Source organism: Camelus bactrianus, chromosome 8 (genome assembly GCF_048773025.1).
Source record: "Camelus bactrianus isolate YW-2024 breed Bactrian camel chromosome 8, ASM4877302v1, whole genome shotgun sequence".
NCBI classification, from domain to species: Eukaryota; Metazoa; Chordata; class Mammalia; order Artiodactyla; family Camelidae; genus Camelus; species Camelus bactrianus.
The window spans coordinates 25,904,634-25,927,839 of NC_133546.1; the positions used below are offsets into that span (position 1 = coordinate 25,904,634).

Genomic DNA, 23,206 nt, shown 5'->3' on the forward strand with positions numbered 1-23,206 from the left:
TAAAAAAGATGCTGGGAGCTCAAAAGTGTGGTGAAGCACGTGGCAGAGAAAGAGAGGCTTCTGCAGCAATGCTTTGTGAAAGATCAAGGGAGTTGTGGGACTACTGATCTTAAAACACTACTGTAGGGCCGCCTGGGATGGGACAGAGGGAGTGTTCATGAGGGACCAGTTGAAACAGAGAGAAAGGAAGGGAATGAGAGGCAGGATGCATTGAAGTTAATAATTCCTGGGCCTTGCAATTATGAAAGCATAGATGATCCACCGTTTTCCACTCACCAATTGATAAGGATTCAAGAAGTGATAATATTTAGTTTGGGGAAGGGTATGGTAAGATAAATTCTCTCTGTCACAGCCAATTTATTGCTTTGCTTTGTAATCCTGTTTTTTTTTCCCCTTTCAGTTTTCACTGATAACAATTTCCTATACATCATAGAAAGTAAGAAGTAAAATATCCTCTCTGCAGTTTTCCAGGCAGGAATTTAGGTTAGAGCCACGTGAAAGCAGAGACTTCTGTTCTGAGCTTTTCACGTATTTAGTGGTACTTTATGAATGATGACACATCGGTAGCTGCTTCTCACACGCCGGTGGATGGCCCGGCTGTGGGCTCCTTCTGCTTCTCTGTAGAAGGCACTCTGAGCCAGCTAGCCTCAATTTCTTGAAGGCATTTAGATTCTCAGGAACTTGTTTCTCTTTAAGCTTTTGGTTTTAACAGAACAAAGTAGAGAGAGAAATGCAGTGGCCTACATTAAGTTGTCCGTGATTAAATAAATGAATTCACAATACCATTTGCTAATTACTGACAAAATTGCTTAAATAATTTCCATTCAGATATGATACAGAAAGAAACATTTTTGTCATCATGTTGGAATAGAAAAAGTTCTGGTGTTCATATCATGGTACCAAAGAGTTTTTCTTATGCCTTTATAAACAATTTTGCAGATTTGTTTAGTTCATTAATTGATTTCCAAATACGGCTTTTAATGAGAAAAAAATCAGAAATGCATTATGTATTAATGAATGGATGAGAAAAGGAAGGACTCCAAGAATAAATTGTAATGTGAGTTATCTATATTTATCAAGTAAGAACATTCATTCTCTTATGAATAGAATCTTTCACTTTATTTTCTTGGCAATGACTCGACACAGGAAGGAAATAATATTATCTGAAATAAATGAGTCCATGTGTATCATCACAGAATATGCTTAGTATCATACTGTTCCCACGTTTATTCAGGAAAGGAAAGAAAACATTATCCGGTGTGTTGGACCAAGTAGCTGAGACGCAAGTAAGGGTCTTAGATCCTTTTAGAGATTTTTACTATATATCCAAAATACTTGTTAAATATTTTTAAAATGAAGGATGTACATGGATAAATTCTTTCTTTCTTTTAATTAAGAAAATTTTGGAAGTCACTTGCAGTCCCACAGTATGAGTGCAACTACTGTCATTTTCATGTTTCCTCCCTTTTCCACATGTGTGTACAAGGGTTAGAATTTTATGAGCATGAGGCACAGACTCCACCTACATAGACTGATTGTAAATCTTCTGGTTTAAGCCTCCACCCAGAAACCTGGGAAGCACTCACGACAGACAAATGGCTTGCTGATTTTAAACCTGCTTGGTCAAAGTGCAAAGGCCCTTAATGGTCACAGTTGCAAAGCAGCCCATGGAACATTGCCAAAAGAGCACCCGCTTCTCCTTTGGGAAACTCCGAGCTGATGTTCAGGCCCCTGCTGGTATTTTTGCTTCTCAAAGGCATATCAAGTTAGTCATCACTATCTTTACTTCCTTAATTTTTCAGCCTACTGTGGTGTGCTTTCGGACTTACAGTAGTCACCACGTGGCTTTCCTTTGCCAAATACCCCGTTCTCTTTAGCCTTGCCCTCTTTGTAGCATATGGTCACGTCCTTATTGAAACTCTTTCCTCCTTCAGCTTTCACAGCCTGAGTCTTTGGGTTTTTCCCCCCTCTTTCTATGTCTCTACTTCTCCTTCAGATCCTTTTTTTTTTTTCCTGTTTTTTGTATTTGCTATCCTCAAAATCCTTCCAACTCTAAGTCTGATCTGATGTCAAGCAGCATCAGCAACTCCTGAGAGCTCTGATTAAAAATGCAGAAGTTGGGCCTCATCCCAGACCTACTGAGTCAGAATCTGCATTCTCACAAAATCTCTGGATGACCCGCCTGCACGTCATGTGTGAGAAGTGCGGCTCGAAACGATGGTGTTCCCTAAGGTCTGTCCTCTGTCCTTGTTTCAGTTTCCTTGATAATCACATCTGCATCAGACTTTAAATTTTATATCCTTCTGACTTTCAAAGTAACTCCAGCTCGATGTGTCTTTGGAGTGCCAGGCAATCATTTCAATTTTCTTAACTACGTGTGTATCCCATAGGCACAATGGACTAAATATGTCTATTATTGAACTCATTTTCACTTCTCTATCTGCCCAAACACCCAAACCAAAAACCCATTATTCTTGACCCCTCCTTCTCCCAGCAGTGGTAGAATAGACTAATAAAGAATCATCAGCTATAGAAAATGCCCTGGGAAAATTTTAAATTAAATGCTCTTATTTTATCGTAAGTCAATCCCACCCCCACCTAAAAAAAAAAAAGGATGGGAAAAAAATTCTATCAAGGTCAGTGGCAGACCTGGTTTGCTTGTGGCTTCCCCAGAGAACTGGAAATCACTCACAAATCTGGCATGGCCTAGCTCTTTTCGCTTGTTTTTAATAGCCTGAAATCAGAGTAGAGGGAGAATTGAGTTTTAAACAAGTCGGTTAAGAAGTGGAGGTCCTTTCCTAATGCAAGAGATGGCGAAAATATATACATCCTGGTTGGCCTTCCAACTGCTGTTAAAAGGAAACGTCTATAATGCTTTGGAAATTCCCAGATGTTGGTGTTTCTTTATTCTTAAAGTCATATGCTTCTAGGAGCAAAAGTTTACTTTAACTTTTCTTAGGATTTTAGCTGCCCTCTGAATCACATCTAGAGTTGAGTTAATCTGTTTGTAATTAGTTGAAATGACATGTGTGGGGTCAGAGATGGTTGGCTGCCTGTGAATATCCGGCATCCCCTCCTCTTCAGTGACAGCATCCTGACTTGATCTGAGGAGGCCTCTGTCCTGACACGATTAGAGTGGTGAGCAGCCCGCGGGAGCGACCAGCCACACACCGCAGCATCTCTGCCTCCACGCCATCCTCCTGGCACACCCTGGAGAGAGCATCACCACGCTCAGCTGCTACCCTCGGGATGAGCTGTGACTGCTCATCCTCTAGTTCAGAACCCCCAGAGGAGCAGTCTGACTCAATCTTCAAAGCTCCCCCTGGGGCCCCAGAGCCCTGGCCCCTTGAGTGAGCAGAGCCTCCAAACCAGTCTCCTAGAGTAGCACACCTTAGTATCTCTAAGCAGATTATCATCGACAAGGCTCTTCCGTATCATCATTCACCTGTATGGAGTATACACAGGCCTTTGCTGTCTGGACCAAATAACTAACCACCATCTGTAACCCTATTTGTATGGGGGAAATGTGTTTGGCACTCCAAATATCTAATTTACTGAGCAACATTTACAGCACGGCCCGTGTGTGTAAGAGGATGCCTGCCAGGGGAAGTGGACAGAGATGAATCAGGAATCAAGAGCCTCAAAATGAAAAATGGATTTGATTCCTAAATATGGCTGTGACTATGCACAGGAACAGATTTAGAGAAGCAAAACCCATAGATGGTTGAATTCAGTGGGAAAAAAAAAAAAAACAACCAACTAGCAATTTGATGTAATTCAACTATTTCCTCACCCACGCACTTGGCTGAAACCAAGGCAGTTTATTCCGTCTTTTATCTAATGCTCTGAGATGTCCTCAGATGGAAATGTAAATCAGGCTGCCACTGAGTCACAAATGCATCCCCAGAAATGCCCCTGTACCGTAAGTGAGGACATATCAGCTCTGTGTCCTCTGATTTTCAAGTAGAAATTTCCAGAAGAACTGGCAAAGTCAATGTCTCAGTTTGGTATGACTTTAAATCCTTCAAACCAGTGTATACTGATTGTCCTTTATTAATAGTAGTAGAACAAGTAACTGGAAGTGTACCTGTTACATGGGATCCATCTGGGGTTTATGTGTAACTTACCAATTTCTTGTAACCGGCCAAATCCTTGAAGGGGATTAGAAACATAATAAAACAATACAGGAGAAGCAGCAATTTTCTATAGTTTTCCTAAAGGGATGAAGATATAAAAGCTGATTAAACAAGTGCAAGTCAAAGTGGCTCAAACCAAAAAGGGAACCAAAGGAAATATGATTTGAGTAAGTGACAGAGCTGCAGAGCGGCCCAGAGCCACGTCCCCGAAGTCCCAGGCCTGCCTGCAAAGGTGGCCGCTGTCACTTGCTGGCTGTTCAGGTTTAAAGAAGACCCTGAATGTGTTTAGGCCTCAGTTTCTTTCTCTGTAAATGATATTTGCTGCTTTTCCTTTTTGGGCCAAAATAATCACCTCAGGCCTGAAATGGTGCTGATGAAGACACATGTGCTTTAGAATATTATTGTACTATTGAGGGTTTTTTTTCTTCTTTTTTTTTGGTATTGGTGGACCAACCAATTTGAAGTAAATTCCATATTTGCTTTTGAGACCAGGCAGAAAAATCATTTTTAGAGAAGAAGGAGACACTTGGTTTTTTAAAATTTATACTTTAAAGTGTATTAGTCTCTTTATAGCACCTTTAAGTCTCCTCCCCAAAAGGAAAAGAAAAAAAAAAGGGAAGATGATTGGAGCCAAATCTCTCGTCACTATCTTAGGAGGGAATTTCCTATAGCACCTTGTCACTGTAGGCTCCTCCTTCACCTTAGATTTTAGTGGAGATGTTGAGATGAATGTTGGCTTGATATATTGCCATAACAGATCATATAGAATGATGGAGGCTCTTGACCTGTGGTCTTTCAAGTTTTCTCTAAGTCAGGTTCAGAGACTCTAATTTCCATGAGGGTGCTAAGGTGGTGTCATTTACTGAAAGGAGGAACATGTGGACTGAGGTGGAGAACAGGATATGGACATATATTTATTTGAAAACATGTAAGTTTGAGGCAAGAATCTGACATCCCAGAGTGGATATCATATTGACAGATGGCTCTGTGAGTCTAGATTTAAGGATATGGTTGAGGCTAGAGGTATAAATTTAGGAATCTTTAGTATATGCATGATGTCTAAAACCATGAGACCAGGTATGGTCACCTAGGGAGCAAGTATAGTCCATCAGAGAAGAGGTTGAAGAAAAGGGATGTTCTGTGACATGGTATCTGCTATTAAGGTTGATTTCCTGAACCAAAATGAACTTCTGTCAGAAGTCATATCTAGGGAGATGATAAGGTACTCTAACTTTTAAAATTTTATTATTATTTTTATTTTTTGAATGGAAGTACGGGAGACAGAGCCCAGGACCTTGCACATATCAAGCATGCACTCTACCACTGAGCTATATACCCCTCCCACAAGGTGCTCTAACTTGAAGTGAGAACTTGAAGATGTGTTTCATTCCTGGTTCCATAAGACATGGTGGTCAAAGGCAGTATGACTTGGCTCCATCCTAACAGGACTAACATAAGAAAGGATGGACAAGTGGCAGCCAGCTGAGGTGGTGGTAAAGCTGGGCTGAAAGGGTGATTCCATTGTGGGGGGGTGACCAGCAGAGGGGACAGCAGTGCCCAGCTGAGGCTGAACCCAGTGCAGAAATAAACCCAGGGTTCAGTGGGCAGAGACGTAAGTGATGGCTGACTTGAGAGCTGGCTGTAAAAAGCCTCGAGGAAGCACCCAAGGGAAGGGAGCCACACCTTGCAGGAGGTGGTGAGGGATGTGGAGGAAGTTTTGAAGGCAGCTGAGCTCTCGCTGGTGATGAGCCTCTGCCTTGTATGTTCTGTGTTCTCTCCATGCGCCAAGGATCTCAATTCACCTCTGGCCAGTCTTCATTTCTACCCATTCATAAGTTTCAGTAACTGACCGGCAGCTGTGGAGGTGATTCAGCAGACCGATTGCCATAGCATCGTGTTCTTCGAAGTCCTGGAAACTCCTCAGAGATCTTAAAGGGCACAGAGGTAGGGGTGGGAGTGTGACTCTGGCTCTCCCCACCTCCGCCCCACTTCAACAAGAGCACTCTTTCTTTATTCTGTTTTCCATCAGAGCTTCTATGAAGTTTCTTAAGAGACATTTCTACAGTTTAAAAATTAAAAAAAAAAGAAAAAAACCCCACTGAACTACAGAAAGGATGAAGTGGTGACTAAATATATAAAATACTATGCAGATGTGATTTGTTTGAGAAACACAAGGATGTATTGTTTGACTGATTGTCTAAACCAATTAATCTCTGAAATGGAATACAGAGGGAGAAAAAGGAACAAAACTGTCACACAACTGCAGTTAGTCGTTGGGTTATTTTATTGGCCTGATTCACTGACAGACTCTCCTATTCAATTGAATAGTCTTCAGACACACTGTATGCATCCCCCGGCTGACGTCAACTGTGACCTTTTAATACATTATTTTTTTTAACTCTGTGTGTCATGAATCCAGTACAATCTTAGAACACAGGCATTATGTTACTCCTATACTACATTTCCAGGACTTGGCTAAACAATGGACTGACCATTGTTTCCGTCTTCAAAACACAGAAGGAACATGTAAAAAGTTAGAAGACTATCATAGGTGACTTCCTTCTTCCAAAATTATTCACCTTTGAGAACGTGATGGGGTAAAATGCTAACAGAGGAAACTGTTGAACCAAAAAAAGAAGGAAACCTTCAGGTCCCTAAATCATGAGATGTTATGAACCATTATCCCATTTCCTGGGTACCTTTCTTCTAATTCTGTTCTCTGAAAGCACACCTTCCTCTTGACAATTTCTGGTCTGACACCTCTCTGCCAGTGTACCTGTACAGCCTTGACTGTGTGACTATGCTCCATTCCACAGAGGTCTTGCTAACCCATTTGAACACTTCGAATATTAGGGCCTATCTTATATTTCTTTTATTCTTTAAGAGACTTATACAATGTGTTTAAAGAACATATGGCCAGTGCCTTCCTGGCAGAGACTACCAAGAATCCACTTGTAGGTGAATGAGATCTGTTTATGACTCACGCAGTGACAGAGAGCACACACCCTGGGGGACAGAGAAGGTGGTGGGAATGACTGATCATAGGATTTGGGCTTGTGTTAAGTAATTTGGGTGAGGATTTGAGGAAGTGGGGCTTTGCTCTGCATTAGACGCTGTCAGGAAGTGGGAGTAATTCTGTGACTGAGGAGCCTCATAGATCTGATCTAGAAGGAAGGGAGACCAGACTGAGTCTACAGCTGTAATTGGTAAAGCTGCAGCCATAACTCCTATTAATCAGGACAGGGGGATTTGGTTCTTTTTTGTTGTTTGGACACTGTGTTTTTGTGTTGAAACATCATGGTCTTGTGTTTGTCCTGGTGCATCACGTTTACAGAGTGGGCTTGCCTAGTGTTGATGCCCTGTGAAATCCTCTGCATCCAATAGGAGAACCCCAGAGCTCCCAGTGTCCATCTTTCTCAATATGGAATTTAATTGCTTTTCAGAAGAATTTTATCTTTATCAAAGACCCCTGTTTGATATCCTGGGTGGGTAGAAGTCATCCCAAGAGATAGGACCTCTGAGCTTTAATCTCTGATCTCTCCTTTTTCTCTTACGCAGAAGGCATTATATAATTTCTTTTCAAGGCTGTCTTTTGATCTATGGAGGAAGTTGCGTTGAACTCCAAGCGAGTGTCCCAATTCTTTCCCTTAACTGGAATCTCCTGGTAAGGGTCAAAACCTAATTTCTTTATCCTGGAGGCTAACCCTTCATGTCCTTGTCCCATTCTTAAAAGGACCAGGTGATAGTGAGGCTCTGCTGAAGGGGGAAACCTGTGACACAATGTGGTCTTCTGTGCCTGAGGCTGCTTTCTGCACTCCACCAGGGTGGCCGTTTCATGCCACCTACACCTGTTTGGAAGGTTTGGGTGAAAATCAGCAGGAATCTATTTGATCCAAATGGATGTAAAACATTTGCTTGGTAATTTGTTTGTCATGGATCCTGACTTTTTTTTTTAATTGAAGTATAGTTGATTTACAATATTGTATTAGTTTCTGATGTGCAGAAAAGTGATTCATATATATACATATATATCTGAATATATATGTATAGGTATGTGTGTATATATATATTTTTTTTTCAGATCCTTTTCCATTATAGGTTATTGCAAGGTATTGAATATAGTTCTCTGTGCTGTACAGTAGGTCTTTGTTGTTTATCTATTTTATATATAGTATTGTGATGGATACTTATTTTAAGCAGTTCACAATCTTGGCTGCACAACAAAATCAAAGGAGCACTTTTTAAAAAGAAACTGGTTTCAATGACTGGCATGGGGTCCAAGTATCTGTCTGTCTGTCTATCTATCTATCTATCTATCTATCTATCTATCTATCTATCTATTTAAAAAGATACTCCCAAGGCAATTCTATCAAGACTCATTCTTAAAAAGTTGCCCTAAGTTGATAGTGTAAATTATCCTTTGAAGTGGTCAAGGAAGGTTTGTGGCTCTAGGTATCCAGGTTTGCTATAATATGCCTTAAAATTGGATGCTTAGGCCAATAAACTTTATGTGACTGGCTCTTGGAAAAACAACAATCAGCTAAAGTCTCAACTGAAAAATGAATCATCTTACAACAAAACTGGCTAATTTCTCCAAGGCTTTGGTGAGTTAAAGTCATTCTGCTTCCGTGGTCATTCTCCCTGCCCTATAAACAGGATGAGGGGGCAGCAGCAGTAAAAACGGGAGCGCCAGTGACTGGCGCTGGGTTGACGAGCAGACGTATAAACAGAGTCTTGGGAGGAAGTTGTATTTATAGCAACAGAGAGGGAAGGCCTGACCTCAGAAGTGACTGAGGGACTTTGGTGCATATAAATAGTCTGATTATTTCCAATGCTTGATAATAACTATTCATCAATAAATATCTTCCAATATGTAGTGGAAATTAATCATTGGTTCAACATTTATTCAGATGCTGATTGTACTTTGGGTTTCTGCAAAATTGTTTTAGACTAAGCCATATAATTTCCTAATGTATAGACAGCAATATATTTCAAATTGAATTACAGCACAAAAACTTGAAAGGAGGTCACTGAGGTGTAAATGTTAACTTGAGTAACTTCATCTCCTCTGTGAAGGCCAGCATGAAGGGCCTTGAATGTGTTATGTGTGTAACTGATGGTAGTTATTACTCTAGAGAGAAGAATTGTATTTATTGCAAATAAAAGAAGAGACCGAGCAATGTTGTCTGTTATATATACTCTGTATGGAGATATATCAATACATATGTGTGTGTGTGTGTGTGTGTGTGTGTGTGTGTGTGTATTTGCTGAAAATAAACATCCATGGATCTACTGAAGAGATGCACACACAGAAAGATATTGGAATCATAGTTCATTAAGTTAATAAGTTGAGTTCCTGGGCTACACTTTTACTTTTAATTACATTCTAGATGGCGGTATTGATAATTTTATTATTGTGGAAGTATGCTGTGTGATATCCTAAATTTTAGACATTAGTGTTCATTTTAGGGGAAACAAAGGTAGTATAATTGAGTAGTTATAGATGGAGGGCAGGGCCAGACTTCTTGGGTTTAAATTTTAGCTCCATCCATTCTAGCTCTATGTGATCTTGGGCAAGTTATTTAATGTCTCTGAACCTCATCCTCAACTGTAAAATGGGACAACAATGACATTCCTAGAACTGTTGTGAGAATTAAGCTGTTTGATGTAAGAAAGCACCTGCAACAGTGCTTGGCACAGAGTAAGATCTTGATTGTAAGTACCAGGTGTGTTTAGATTTTTGGTCTTTCTGAGAGTTGAGTGGTGAGAAATGGACTTTGGTTGAGCAAGGACATTGGCTGAAACAATCTCTGTCTGTTGAAGGTGATTTTTTCTGTAATAACACCTGATTCACTGTCAGTAAATTTTATGCTAATTACCTCGTCTGAGGAATGCAGCTGAGGAAACTCTTGGGACAAAGCGGTTTGCCTTTCTATCCAGTTACCTTGTACTTCCAGTGACTTCTGAAGGGGAACAGTAATTTTTTTGAACAGAAATCTGTTTCCATCTCAAGTTGGAAAAAAAATCTAATTAAAATAATTTCAAAAGATTTTTGCTTATAGTCTGAATAATATTTAAGTATCTGTTGTAGAAAGGGCTTTCATAAGCATGGAGGACATTGAAGGACAGAGAGGATGTCTGTAGTCCTTTGTCACATACTTCCTTTCATTTCAGGGGCTCTATCGGGTTGACTTCTTGAACTCTCGGTGAAGCTCACTCACAGATCTTTCTGGAAAGAAGGCCCTACCAGGAACTCTCCAGCGACAACTGTGAGTACCCGCTGCCTGGCTGAATGCGCACTGGTTGGCAGTTACTAAGCACTTTCTCTAAATGTGACAGAGGAAATCAGTGCCAAGACACCATCCATGGACCCTGGGAGACTGTGAGGAGCGTTTCACCCTGGGGCAGTCTGCTTTCCTTTCTTAACAAAGGAAATCAAACTGATTTATGATAATACATGAACTCAGATGCTACAGGATAAATGGAAAAGATTTAAAAGATTTTTGCATGTTCTCTTCTGATTTTGATGACATTTTGATGACTGTTAAGTAGCATCGCACTGGAGTTGAAACTGAAGGTTATTGCTTAGCAATCATTATCTAAATAATAATAACTGCAAGAACCAAACTGAGTATCTCCTGTATGTGTGTCACATCTCAGCATGGCTCTGTGCAGAACATATTAGGTATTACTTGTTTAATCCTCACAACAACCCTGTGAATATCACTATCAACTCAGGATCCCAGAGTGTAGGGGGTGGAGGATATTGTACATTGGAAAACACATGGCAGCGTGAGTGGTGCTGGGATTTACTCAAAGGCATAGGATGATTTAGAGATCACAAAATCTGGATCAAATCCATGTGTTCTGCCCTCTGCGTCTCATGATCTGGCATTTCTCCAACTAAAGAGTTTCAAAATGAGAGAAAGGGAATGACTCCTGAATATGGAAATACATTTATCTAAGGGTAATCCTGTCCTTCTGTTTATTTAATGCCCTTCACTGAAACAACTGTTTTCTATCAGTAGTATAAATGCACATAATATAATTCAAAGATTTTTAAACACACAGGACAAAAGTTTCGCTTGTTACATGGCTGTGTGCTAATCCCTGAAGTTATTGGGGCTTTTCTTTTCACACGAACATACTTGGAGAAGAAAAGATTTGCATAATCTCTAATACTGCCCTGTGGTCCTGAATGAATTACGTTTTCCCATTATAGTCCTTGCTTCCCCACATTCTCCTGATGACTCTGAAAAAATAGACTAATTTTCTATCAGGGAAAGGAAAAGAGGCCATTAGTTAGTGTCTGGAAAGAATGAAGGAATTACTGAGCTATTTACAAGGTCTGCACATGTGGAATCAATCTAAAATTCCATCAGATGGTTCAAAAATGTATTCAAATTATGTAGTTTTGAAATTCTACATTTTGGAATTTGTTTTTTAATGAGAGGCTTTTTAGGATGGTTTGCCTGATGAATATCCCCTTTCGTGAATCTGAATAATAAATTGTTTATAATAATATATAACCATCTTAATTTACATTTTATCCCTGTTTTCTGAATGTCAGTGCAAGTCTGACGAGGTGTATTACTGCTCCCTCCCTAGTGGGGATGTGATGACCACAGCAAATTGAAAGAAAATCAGGGCAAGGATAAATCCCTCTATTCCATTTGGCTCCTATTGTGATATTTGCCCATGAATTGGCGGTCATATTTAATTAGCCATAGTCTGATTTCTATGCAAGCTTTTCCTTAAAGAATATGATAGTGTTTAAGCACATGTGGACTTTCAAATGAGATTCCTAAAGCAATAAACTGAAAGGAAATGAATGATACATGTAGAATTGGATATCTATTAGAACTCCTGCAATGCAACACTTCAAAATTTAGTTGAACTTGGTTAAAGTATGTAAATTCCTAAAGTCAGTGAAATGCAAAATGATATTTCAGTTATGTGCCCACTAAGATCCGTATTCCTGGCTCAGTACACACTTTCACCATGTGTGTGTGATAACAAGGCTGGAGGTGTGGATGAGGCATGGAGGTTGCAGCATGGAATTACTGTTAGGCTAACTTAGCTCTACCTTTCTGTGCAGAGCTCTCACACATCGTTTCTTCTGATCTTCATAGCAGTTCTACGAAGTTAGATATTATCATCTCCCTTTTACAAATCAAGGAGCTTTTGTAGATAGTGAATAATAGGAACAGTGCATGGAAGACAGCATGGTATCATGCAAAGAAGATGGACTTCGGGATCAGACAGTTTCAAAATCCCAACTTCACCGCTTAGTGCATTGATGAACTATGAATATATTGTTTAAGTCCTTTAAGTCTTATTTGCATCATCTGTAAAATGGGATAATTCTACCAACCTCATGAAATTGCTAAGAGAACTGAAGACAGTGAGGTGTGTGGATGGCCTCACCTGTCCCAACTCAGCTTTTTCTGGAAGATATGAGTCTTAACTCTAGGAGACTCCAACCCCCCCAGTGCTTCTTGGATACTTGGCTGAGATCTCTTTTCTGACATTTCTGACATTGGGGCACACTTTCTTGGGCCCTGTTGCTGAAGCCATAGGGAGCCCCTGGTGAGAGAGGAGCAAAGTGACCTCTACCCCTGATGAAAATCATTACTTTCCTGATGCCTCGCTACACACATCTGGATTTAGTCATCATTCTCCCCAAGGGGTAAAGATCTACAGATGTGTGTGTACAGTAAGAATTACATGGTCTTGCTGCTTATAGTTTACATGCTTTGCTTTTAGCTACTTTGTGGGTACACGTGTTCACCAGCTGTGAGAAACTGCTCTACCCACGCGCAGAATTCTTATCACTCACAACATACGTCTCTTGAGGCCCCCGATGTGCATGGTTCGGGCTGTTTGTGACATGCGGGGTATCTATGGCTTCATGGCATGACCTATCTCAAACATCTGCAAAGGAAGAAGAGGACAGGCACTGGTTAAGTTCACTCCCCAAATGGAGAAGTGGGGGAGCAGGGAAGGAAACTGTGTACAACATTACGCAGGGAGCACATGATGAAGTGGACTGGGAACCTGTTACCCGTCTCTTGTCCACTTCTCTCTCCCCAGAGGGAATGACGCTGCCTCGACTCGTGGGTGTCACACTCACACCCTTATGCGTGCTCACAAGTGTACTTTCCAGGGACACCACTGCGGAGACCTCCACCCACCCCCACACAACTTATATTTAGCTCTGAAGACAAGGGTTCGCTTGACCTCAGCAGAAATCAAAGGGGAGGGCAGACTGTTGGGGCCTGGAAAGGGGAGGAGGAACTCAAAGAAGTGTCTCTGTAGAAACTGCAGGAAAATCTCTGACCTTGAGGTCCTCGGAGAGGAGGCGGTCTAGCCCCCATGATGACAGAGTTGAATTAAAATAAAAATGCTTCCAAATATCTGTTGCCAGGAAGCAGATGACATGCTAAATTACTCTGCAGATTGACTACTTAATTCAGCGATTTCCTGAGTCAGGAGTTGCCAGAAGAGCCATTTTGTCCTTTCTGGCAAAAAAACCCACTGGGATGGCTGTCTCCAGTCCTCTTTCCTGTGCTTCCTGCGTAGGAAGGCCTGTTTCCTGCAGAGAGATGCCTGATTAGACGGCACTATTTTGGTAGGCTGGGGACGAGGTAGCAAGCGAGGCCTTTCCTTTGCAATTGATTCGGGAACAGTGTGGATGTCACAGACATCACAGAAATAGAAATTCTTTCAGAAAATGTAAAATAGGGAATCCAAAGCAAATTAGACCCAGTAAGAGTTCCAAAAGGTTGTACAGTAACATTTTCATCTGTTTAATTTTAAGTGTTTTGAGATGCCTGGTTTATTTTTGTGTGTAAAGAATTCTGCTTCTGTTTTAATGCAGTTTCTTAAAACTGAATTTTGAGCAATGGAATTAATATTTACAGAGCAAATATGATGCTGCTAAGGGGTTTAATGCTGGTAAGGGTTGACTTTGAGAAGCTAGTCTGGCAGTAGGCTGGAGCTTTAAGACTTGACCCTGAGCCAGTGTGGGGATTTTATAGGACCTGATGGATGAGCTGTTTGTATCCCAGCTTGTGACTCTTCCTCTGGGTTCTTTCAGCAGTGCCTTTATCTGGTCTCTGAAAGAAGTAAAGTGGATGAATTAGATGCATATAACTCAGCAAAGCTAAATAAATACAAAGGTTAGGACCTTTGGGCAAAAGGAAATGAAGGGTAGGAAGTAAGTTGAAACCACAAATGAATTTGCTCACAAAACATAGAGGGTGAAGATCTATTTCTTCTCATACTCGTTTGGCACTGATTCCATGTGACCTCGTGTTACTGTGTGTGTGCCTTGTGGGACACTCGATCAGATTGTTAGCTTCTCCAGGGAAAGGCTGCTGTCTTGGGCTTCTCTGAATTCTGTGTCTGGTTCAGAGCCTTACTTGCAATCTGCACCCCATAAAAGTTTGCTACCATTGATGGTGATGCTTGAGTTTCTTCTCATCCACAAGCTTCTGTCACAGAATACCAAATATTGCAACATTGTTACACACATTAACCATGATTTTGGGAGTTGTTACTATGGATCACAGGGTGTCCCAAGTTAATTGCCTTTAAGCAAATTTGGGATTACTTCGTTGAATAATTTCAAATTTATACTTTTAGGCTTTTACTCCAATATCTGAGTGTTGGTTAGAGAGCTCCTGTCACTAAGAGTATTTGTACAAAAGAAAAATGTCCATTGACCATGGAATATCTTAGAGCAATTCCTTCTCTGGTGGAGGGGGTGACTAGTTGACTCTATTAGCTGATTCTACTCATTTTATGATCTCTTATTTTACCACAGCAGTGATTTTGTGATCGAAGCTCTATAGCTTATTCTCATATTCGGTATTTCTTTAATCCTAAAGAAAAGAACATAAAATAAGTACTTGACAGGTTGCTTTCAAGTTTCTGCCCTTGACCTTTTGGGTGTTGCTTCCCAGTATGAGGACTCTGCAGGCCTGAGGGGTCTCTGGATGTATCATCTGCCAGTTTGGGGATTTGTTATCACATCTGCCAAAGAAGATCAAAAAACAAAAATTGAAACAAAAGTGAAAATCTGAAGCTTTCCTTTTGCCTTTTTTCTAACAGCATGGTTGAAGAGTTTAGGGGGAAAGAAGTCAAAGATATTAACTAAAATGAAATTTTGGCAATATTTAAATTAATAATTTTGGTAATTTTTAAAGATTTTTATTAATAAAATATTTTATTAGGCAATATTTTATCAAATTTTTATTTTTAATCGAGGTAGTATATTTTATTTAGTATTAAATTTGGTAATATTTTATTAAATTATTATTTTATTATCTATTGTATACATTATCAATATTTTATTAATAAAATATTTTTATTTTATGCTATTCAAGTGTATTAATGCAGGTAATGAATAACTAATTCTGGTATATATCAAAAATCAATAATTAATTTAGCATATATCCAAATAAAGGAGAAAAAAGTTCTTAAAAGTCATTAGCTCAGCTTGTAAATAAGGCATGAATATAAATTTATCCTGTCTTAATCTGCATTTTAAATCTCTTATTTGCATCTCATCTCCACCAGATGACCAATTTAAAATAGAGAACACATCTCAACCAGAAGAATAAATGGGAAAAATGGAATGGAAACTTTTGGAAAAAAAAAATAGTTGTGAGAGGTAAGGAGGGACTTTCTACATATTAAATTGCATGTTAGAGCAATAACATTTAAATCCATGTGGTGCTGACAGAGGTATCAACTGCCCAGTAGTCTAGAAATAGATAATATTATAAAAGATCCTCCGATGTATATAAAAATAGCATCACATATCAGTTTGAAAAGAACATTCAATAAATGATGTCAGGACAATGGCTACTTATTTGAATGAAAATCTTGCTAGATTTGCATTTAATAATACACACCAAAATAGATCAAAATGGGTAAAATAGTTATACACTAAAATGAAGTCATTAACAACTGAAAGAAAATACGGGTACTTGTGTATTTGATCTTATTATGGAAATAAGCTTTCATTTAAAAAAAATTTTTATCAGAGCATCTTTTCATTTTATTTATGTATTTATTTTAGTGGAGGTACTGGGGATTGAACCTGGGACCCTGTGCATGCTAAGCATGCACTCTACCACTGAGCATACCCTGCCCCCTAGAAATACACTTTCTAAGAAAAAAAAAGAAAACTTAAAGGGAATAGTGTTACATTTGATAACATAAATAAAGAAACTTTAGAAACTTTGTGTGTCTATTTAAGTTGATTTTTCATAGCAAAAATTATTGAACAATTTTTCAGCATATACAACAGTTACCATCAGTATATAAAAGGCTCTTATAAACCAATAACAAAAATATCAAGATACCAAAGTATTGAGTAATGATATTGAAGAGTTAATTGACAAAAAAAATGTTCAAATAGCTAATAAACATCACAAATTCAATCTCTAATAATCAGAGAAATGCAAATAAAATCAATGTGATATTATTTTTCTCTCATCAAATTATCAGAAATTTTAAATACAATGTCCTGTGTTTAGAGGCACTGCTGATGGAGATAAAAATAGATACAACTTTGTGGAGTACAATTTGAAATGTATATCTGTAAAGCCTTAAAAATTTGCCCTTCGATCCCAAAATTCTACTTTTAAGAGTTTACCCAAAGAGAACAATACGAGATGTACCCAGCGAGTTATGTGGGAGTATATCCACGTAGCATTGTGTCTTATGTTACAATATTGGGAAAGTGTTCAACAATAGGGAATTAATTCAATAAAATTTGATAGAGCCATATCATGGCCCATTATGCAATCTTTAGAACTTGTGTTTCTAAGAATAATGACAAAATGAAATGCTAATAACATATTCTCATAGAAAAAGTAGAATAGAAAACAGTGTGATCTGAATATCGGAGGATGCGGAAGGGACAGGAAAACGAGAAAAAGGATGTGTTTATGTGTCTAAATTAAGAAAAACAAAAACAACAACAGGAACAAAAGAAATCAGAAGTGATCTGTAGTTTTTTCTGTTTTCTCTCTTGGGGGAGGATGGATATTTCTTAATATTTTTATAGTTTTTTAAAATACTTTAAATTGCTATTTTTATAGGCAGAAATGAATCTTACAATAAATGCTACTTTTTTTTTTTTTTTTTTGGTTTGTTTTTGCTAAGAGCACATGGAAACATATTTTTGGGTGCTGTGGGCGATAAGCTTTCCCAGAGCAGAATATTGCTAGCCTGTGACAGCTGGGCTTATCTGTTCTGTCCAGTCAGGACACCAAGAGAGCTGGCTGCAAAGTTGGCGGGGCCCTTTCTGTTCAAGTGACTCTACTCAACAATACATTTAACTTGGCAGTTTTTAGGGTCAATAAAAGGTTTGTTTGAAAATGAACCACATGAAAAATGAAACATGGCCAGTGACTGTAGAATGGCTTGTCCATGATGGGCCTTTTATTTTGTGGCCTGCTTCTCTGTTGCTCTGTCTAGATCCTCTGCCCTTACAGTGCAGGGTCATGAGGCAAGCTAGGTGGACTCTGGTGTTCACACATTCTGAGCATGCTTTTCAGGGGTGGGTCCATTTCCATGATGAGTAAGGGCAGAAATCTGATGGAGAGCTCATCCAACAGGAGTTGCTGCCCGGCACAGAGACCTTGGCTAGTGTCCAGAATGTGTGTTAATTATTGATCAGATAGGTTTTTCATTCCAGCTCCACTGTGTCTACTATTCCCATGGGGTTGAAGGTTAGGAAGATCTCAAGTAAATGATCGCAAGTTCTTTTTTAAAAGACTGGGCACTGCTTCATTGCATGGCTAGCAATGTGTAATAATTTGAAAAAAAGGCAAGAAGCTTTTTCTTTTTTTTTGCCTAGAATTAGATTAAACATAATCCTTGGCTTCACATACACATACACATCATTGGTCAATGCAAAGCACTTATTTTAGTTTTGTTTGGTTGTTATTTCTAGTGCAGTAATCACTCATGAACCCACTGCCTCATCTAGCTAATGGTCCTCCACAGTCCATTCTCTGCTTCCCCTTTCCTGACATACATAACCACATCCTGAATTCTGTGTTCATTATTTTCTTGCTATCCTTTCTAATATTCTTTCTGCTAATCTCTACATATCCCATAATAGTATAATTTTTTAAATTTTGTTTTTGTTTTATGTAAAAGGGTATCCTCCTTAGGCAATCTTTCAGATTCAGCCACACGGTTGCGTGTTGCCGTAGTCCGTCTTTCTTTGTTCAGTATCCCATTGTGTGACTGACTGTGTCACAGGTTGCTCCTCCACTCTCTCATTGACAGGCATTTGGGCTACTTCCAGATCTTTGTTATTCTGAATCATGAACACCCTTGTACATATCTCCTGGTAAACATGTTCAGAATTTCTTAAGTATATGCCTAGGAATGGAACTGTTGGGATCACAGGGTAGGGGAATGTGAAACTTTGGAGCTAAATGCCAAAGCGTTCTCCAAAGAGTTTTACAAACTTATCTTTTCACCAGCAGATATTTCAGAAATGTCTTATGGATATAAATCTTCTCCAACATCAGGTATTATCAGACTCTCTAACTGTTGCAAATCAAATGAGTATAAAATGATAATCATTGTGGTGTTAATTCATATTTCCAATTGAATGGGTATAAAATGATATTTTGTTGTGAAATTGATGTATGTTTCCCTGAACTGAAGTTGAGCATCTGTTCATGTGTTTATTGACCATGTATAATTCCTCTTCTGTGAAACGATTGATCTTGTCTTTTGTCTATTTTTCTATTGGGTTGTTTTTGCTTTTCTTGTTGGTTTATTGATTTTATATATTCTTGATACTAATCCTTTGTTGGCTCTGTGTATTTCAGATATTTTCTTTCAGTTTTTGATTTGTCTTTCTATTCTATTTAAGGTGCCTCTTGATACATTGCTTAATTTCAATTCTTTAATTTTAATGTGGTCAAATATATGCCATTTTTTTTTTTTGCTTTTTAAAGTTAGCATGCTGTGTGTTTTATATCTTTTCCTACTTGAAAATCTAAAACTATTGACTTATATTTCCTACTAAGAGCCAAAAAGATTTGATTTTGACATTTAGAGAGAGGTATGTTCTTCTACTTCAAAGCAAACTTAGGTTAACATCTGTCCCTTAAGATCTGGTGGAAGTGACAGAAGTGTCTATTGACTCATATCATGTGCAGCGGGAAAAACAGCAGGCCTGACAGATCTAAGATACTCAGTGGAGGTGATAATAGCCCCCTTCGATATCCAGATAACAGGGCCCTGATTAAAAGTAGAAGAAAAAAGTATATCTGCATTCAGGAAGTTACACATTTTCCAGCAGACTTGATCATGTACACCTGGGAGCTTCTCAAACAGACACATGATCCTTAAAGTGCCTGAGCCTTTTTATTGGATGGGAGAAAGTCACATACTATTACTCAAAACTATTGAGGAAAAACCAAATTACGTTCATTTTAGAGATATCCATCTGTTTTTCCTAGTTCAAGCATTCAAGTCCAGTTTTCCTGATGGGGCATTTCAAAAGGTAACCCCTTCTACAGGTTTCCTTCTGTTGCAAATGCTCCCCACTATGCATGGTTGTAATAAGAAGAATTTTATAGGCACTGAAGAAAAATGAAATTTTCCAGCTATTTCCTTGAAGCCTCTCCTCATGTTTTCCCTCTAAGGTATACCCCTTTTCTTCCTATGTATGTCCTTTTTCCATTTCTTCCTCTGCTTCCAGAGCCACCTAAGGCACCGGGGGCAGCAGGTGGAGTTGTAATCCCCTTGTGAGTCCGTGAGGCACAGTCAGTGACTACTTGCTGCTGTCTTGTCAGTATCCATATGCCTCGTCTTGGAAGTACTGCCTGTGACTCAAGTTGTAACAGGTGTCTGTGAGTGGGCTGTGGGCTTCCTGCTACCGGATTTGTTTCTGTTACACTTCGGACAATAGTTGTGGACACTGGCACCTCGAATTATAAAGAATAATGACTAGGGTACAATTAAATATCCCCAGACTTTAAAATAGCATTTGTATGCACTAACAACTTCCTGTCAAATGAAAGATTGCTTATGACATCCTTATAAAGGCAAAAGCCTTTCCCTGTTTGTCAGCCTTTGCAAGCTGGCCTTTGAATCAGGCACCGTGCCTTTGATCTGCGAGCTATTCAGTAGTCATTGTTTCTGGCCACTGGAAATTCAGGTGCTTTGGGGGAAATTTGGTAACTAAAAACCTAAGGATTCTTTGCAATATCATTTAACTATATAAAAAGGTCCTCTGAGTCTGGTTATAAAATATAACCAAATGACTTTCAGCAAGAAGCCAAAAAAAAAAAAAAAAAAAGAAACCAAAAAAACTTAAAGGCAGTTAAGTCAATTCCTAAGCAGTTATTAGGTGCTGTGATGAAATGGGGTTACTATCCCATTTTTACTAAATCTGGAATTAATTCTAAAGGTACCAAAATTAAGGCTAAAATGAGGGCAATTTCTCCAGCAAAGATTTGGCCCATGGGTCAGGGCATTTCACAGAAGAAGAAAATATTTAGCCAGTACACAAATAAAGAGCTGTCCAATATCAATAGTGGTCAGGGAAAGGCAAGTCCAAACCACAACAAACATCACTTTGTACTTAGTTGATTGGCAAAAGTTTTAAAGTCTGATGTTGTCAAATTTTGGAAATGACAAGGATCAACAGGACCTCAATGCTATTGCAGGGAGCATGCATTGGTGCAATCTGTCTGGAAAATAGGTTGACATTGTCTCCTAGAGTTGAATATCACGTACCCTTTACCCCAGCAGTTCTGTTTCCGGGTATGTACCAAAGAGAAACTTGATGTCAGTAGCAGGAGTCATGTATTTTAACTGCATTGTTCATCACAGCAAAAAACAAGACAGGGGCCAAATTCCCATCAACAAGACAGTGGAATAATGAGTATTCACTTGATGAATATTGTACATCAATTAGAGATAGTGAACTACAGAGACGTGAAATAACGTAGGTGAATCAAAGTTAAAAACAACCAAAATAAGGAGACGTATTTTGTAAAGAATGCTTATAAATGAAATAATACTACTTTAAAAGAAATTGAGGGATTCATAAATACAAAATTTAGGGTAAGATTTACCTCAGGTCAGTTGAGTTTTGGGATTGGAGTGCTGAAGACTAGAGTTAGATGGAGGTTAGGGTCATTTTTCTGGCTTTTTGTTTTGGAAAATATATCTGTGGTTGTGTATTGCATTTATCAGAACTAACTGGAAAACCAATAAAAGCAGGCCATGCATTATTAATAATAAGTGTGACTGAGGTTGGTTCCACTCTGTCCACCTGAGGTCTGCTGTCCAAAAAGAAAAACGTTTTCCTTCTGAAATGAGCTATACAAGAATTTTATAAAGAATAGAAAGCACAGGGTCATGACACATTTGAATTCTGACACTGTCCTTTGCTAGCTGTATGATCTTGAGCAAGTTACCTAACCTCTTGCTGTTTTAGTTTTCTCATCTGTAAAATGCAATTTATGTTTGTGCTTTCCTGATAGTGTCATGATGAGAATTTATTAGGATCACACTTGTGAAATATAGTGAATTTAGCTTAGTGCCTGGGACAGGTTAAGTACTAAAAAACTATCAACAACACGGTCCTACTGTACAGCACAAGGAACGATATTCAATATCTTGTAATAGCCTATAATGAAAAGGAATATATATATGTATAACTGAGTCACTATACTATACACCAGAAATTAACACAACATTGTAAATTGACTATACTTCAATTTAAAAAAAAACCAAACTGTTGGCTAGTATTATGAACAATAATAACAGTAGTTTCATATTACTTGGATTGATTAGGCTAAAAGTGCAGCTTCTCCTTTATTTAGTTCTGTTCTCATTCACAAGTTTTTCCCAGCTATTCTCGTCACTGTACCTTATTTTCACTTCTCAGTCAATCCTAGGTTAGACTTGAGTGCTCACCTGTATTGACTTTGAAGAAAGATTCTTCCCTGTTGAACTGCAGACCCCATTCTTTGGCTTCTTGCTACCGCTAAACTGGCAGTATGTGAATGGAACTAGCCGAGAAGTCTCTGACTATATAAGGTCCTGGTAGAGGCCTGTAATTTCTGACGTAGGCAGCTCGGGCAGTCAGAGAAATGAGATAGGAAGGATGATGTGGCTTTGGCAATGTAAGTGTAAGTGAAAATAAAGGTTGCTGGATGAAAAGATTTCTTTCCATAGGTATGCTTTAAAAAAATCTAAAATGGCTCATATATAGAGAAATCTCTATCTTCATCACATTTTTCTCTATGCCAGTCAGAAGCAATGCTAAGCAGAGACTGGCTTTTTCATCTAGTGATACGCTTTGATCTAAAGAGCCCAGTGAATTCTAATTTTTTCTGATAACAGTTAAAATATAGATTAAAAAACAGTTCACTGAGAATAGAGTTACATAATTATAACTATATGATCATATAAAATTATATGTAAGACTTCTGTACTGAAATTCTAACCCATGTACAATGTGGGATATTAATTACGCTTTTTAACAGTTTGAGGTTCCCAAATGAGAAAAAAAAATTGACAAAAATGAAAAAAGATAAAAATTTTGTGTATATATGTATATATGTGTGTGTATAGATATAATTACTATTTTTGTAGTTACTGAAAATTTTTAGTTGCACCAAAATATAAAATAGTGCATTAAGCTAAAAGATAAGTTTGCCCTTCCTGAAAAAGTTGAATAAAAGAACTTCTAAACTGCAGTAAAAAATAAATAAATAAACCCTGTATCATAGCAATTTTCCATTTATTTGTAAAAAAAATTCCCAGCTGAGCCACTTCAAAAGAAATTTCAGGAGACCTTTGCCCTTGGCTCTGTGTGATTTCGATTGAAAAATCACTGTCAGTGCTGGTTGAGGAATTGTGGAGCATGAAAGATGTGTTCTGAAACAGGATGGGAAAGGGAAGATGTCCTAGTTTTTTGGAAGGGGAAGATGTTTAAACTTCTTAGACCACAAAGTGGAAAATTTGACATTGATACTGAAAACATTTCAGAATAGATTATCATAATGAGC

The 23,206-nt window shown here is 38.5% G+C and overlaps 1 long non-coding RNA gene across 1 annotated transcript; it reads right to left on the reverse strand.

Moving 5' to 3' along the window:
• Positions 1-13,809: 13,809 nt before the first annotated feature.
• On the reverse strand, positions 13,810-22,249 carry LOC123619797 (uncharacterized). The gene is made up of 4 exons (XR_006728491.2): positions 22,110-22,249; positions 15,050-15,173; positions 14,387-14,632; positions 13,810-14,254 (listed from the first exon to the last, which is right to left on the reverse strand). It is a non-coding gene; the product is annotated as an uncharacterized LOC123619797 (long non-coding RNA).
• Positions 22,250-23,206: the final 957 nt, after the last annotated feature.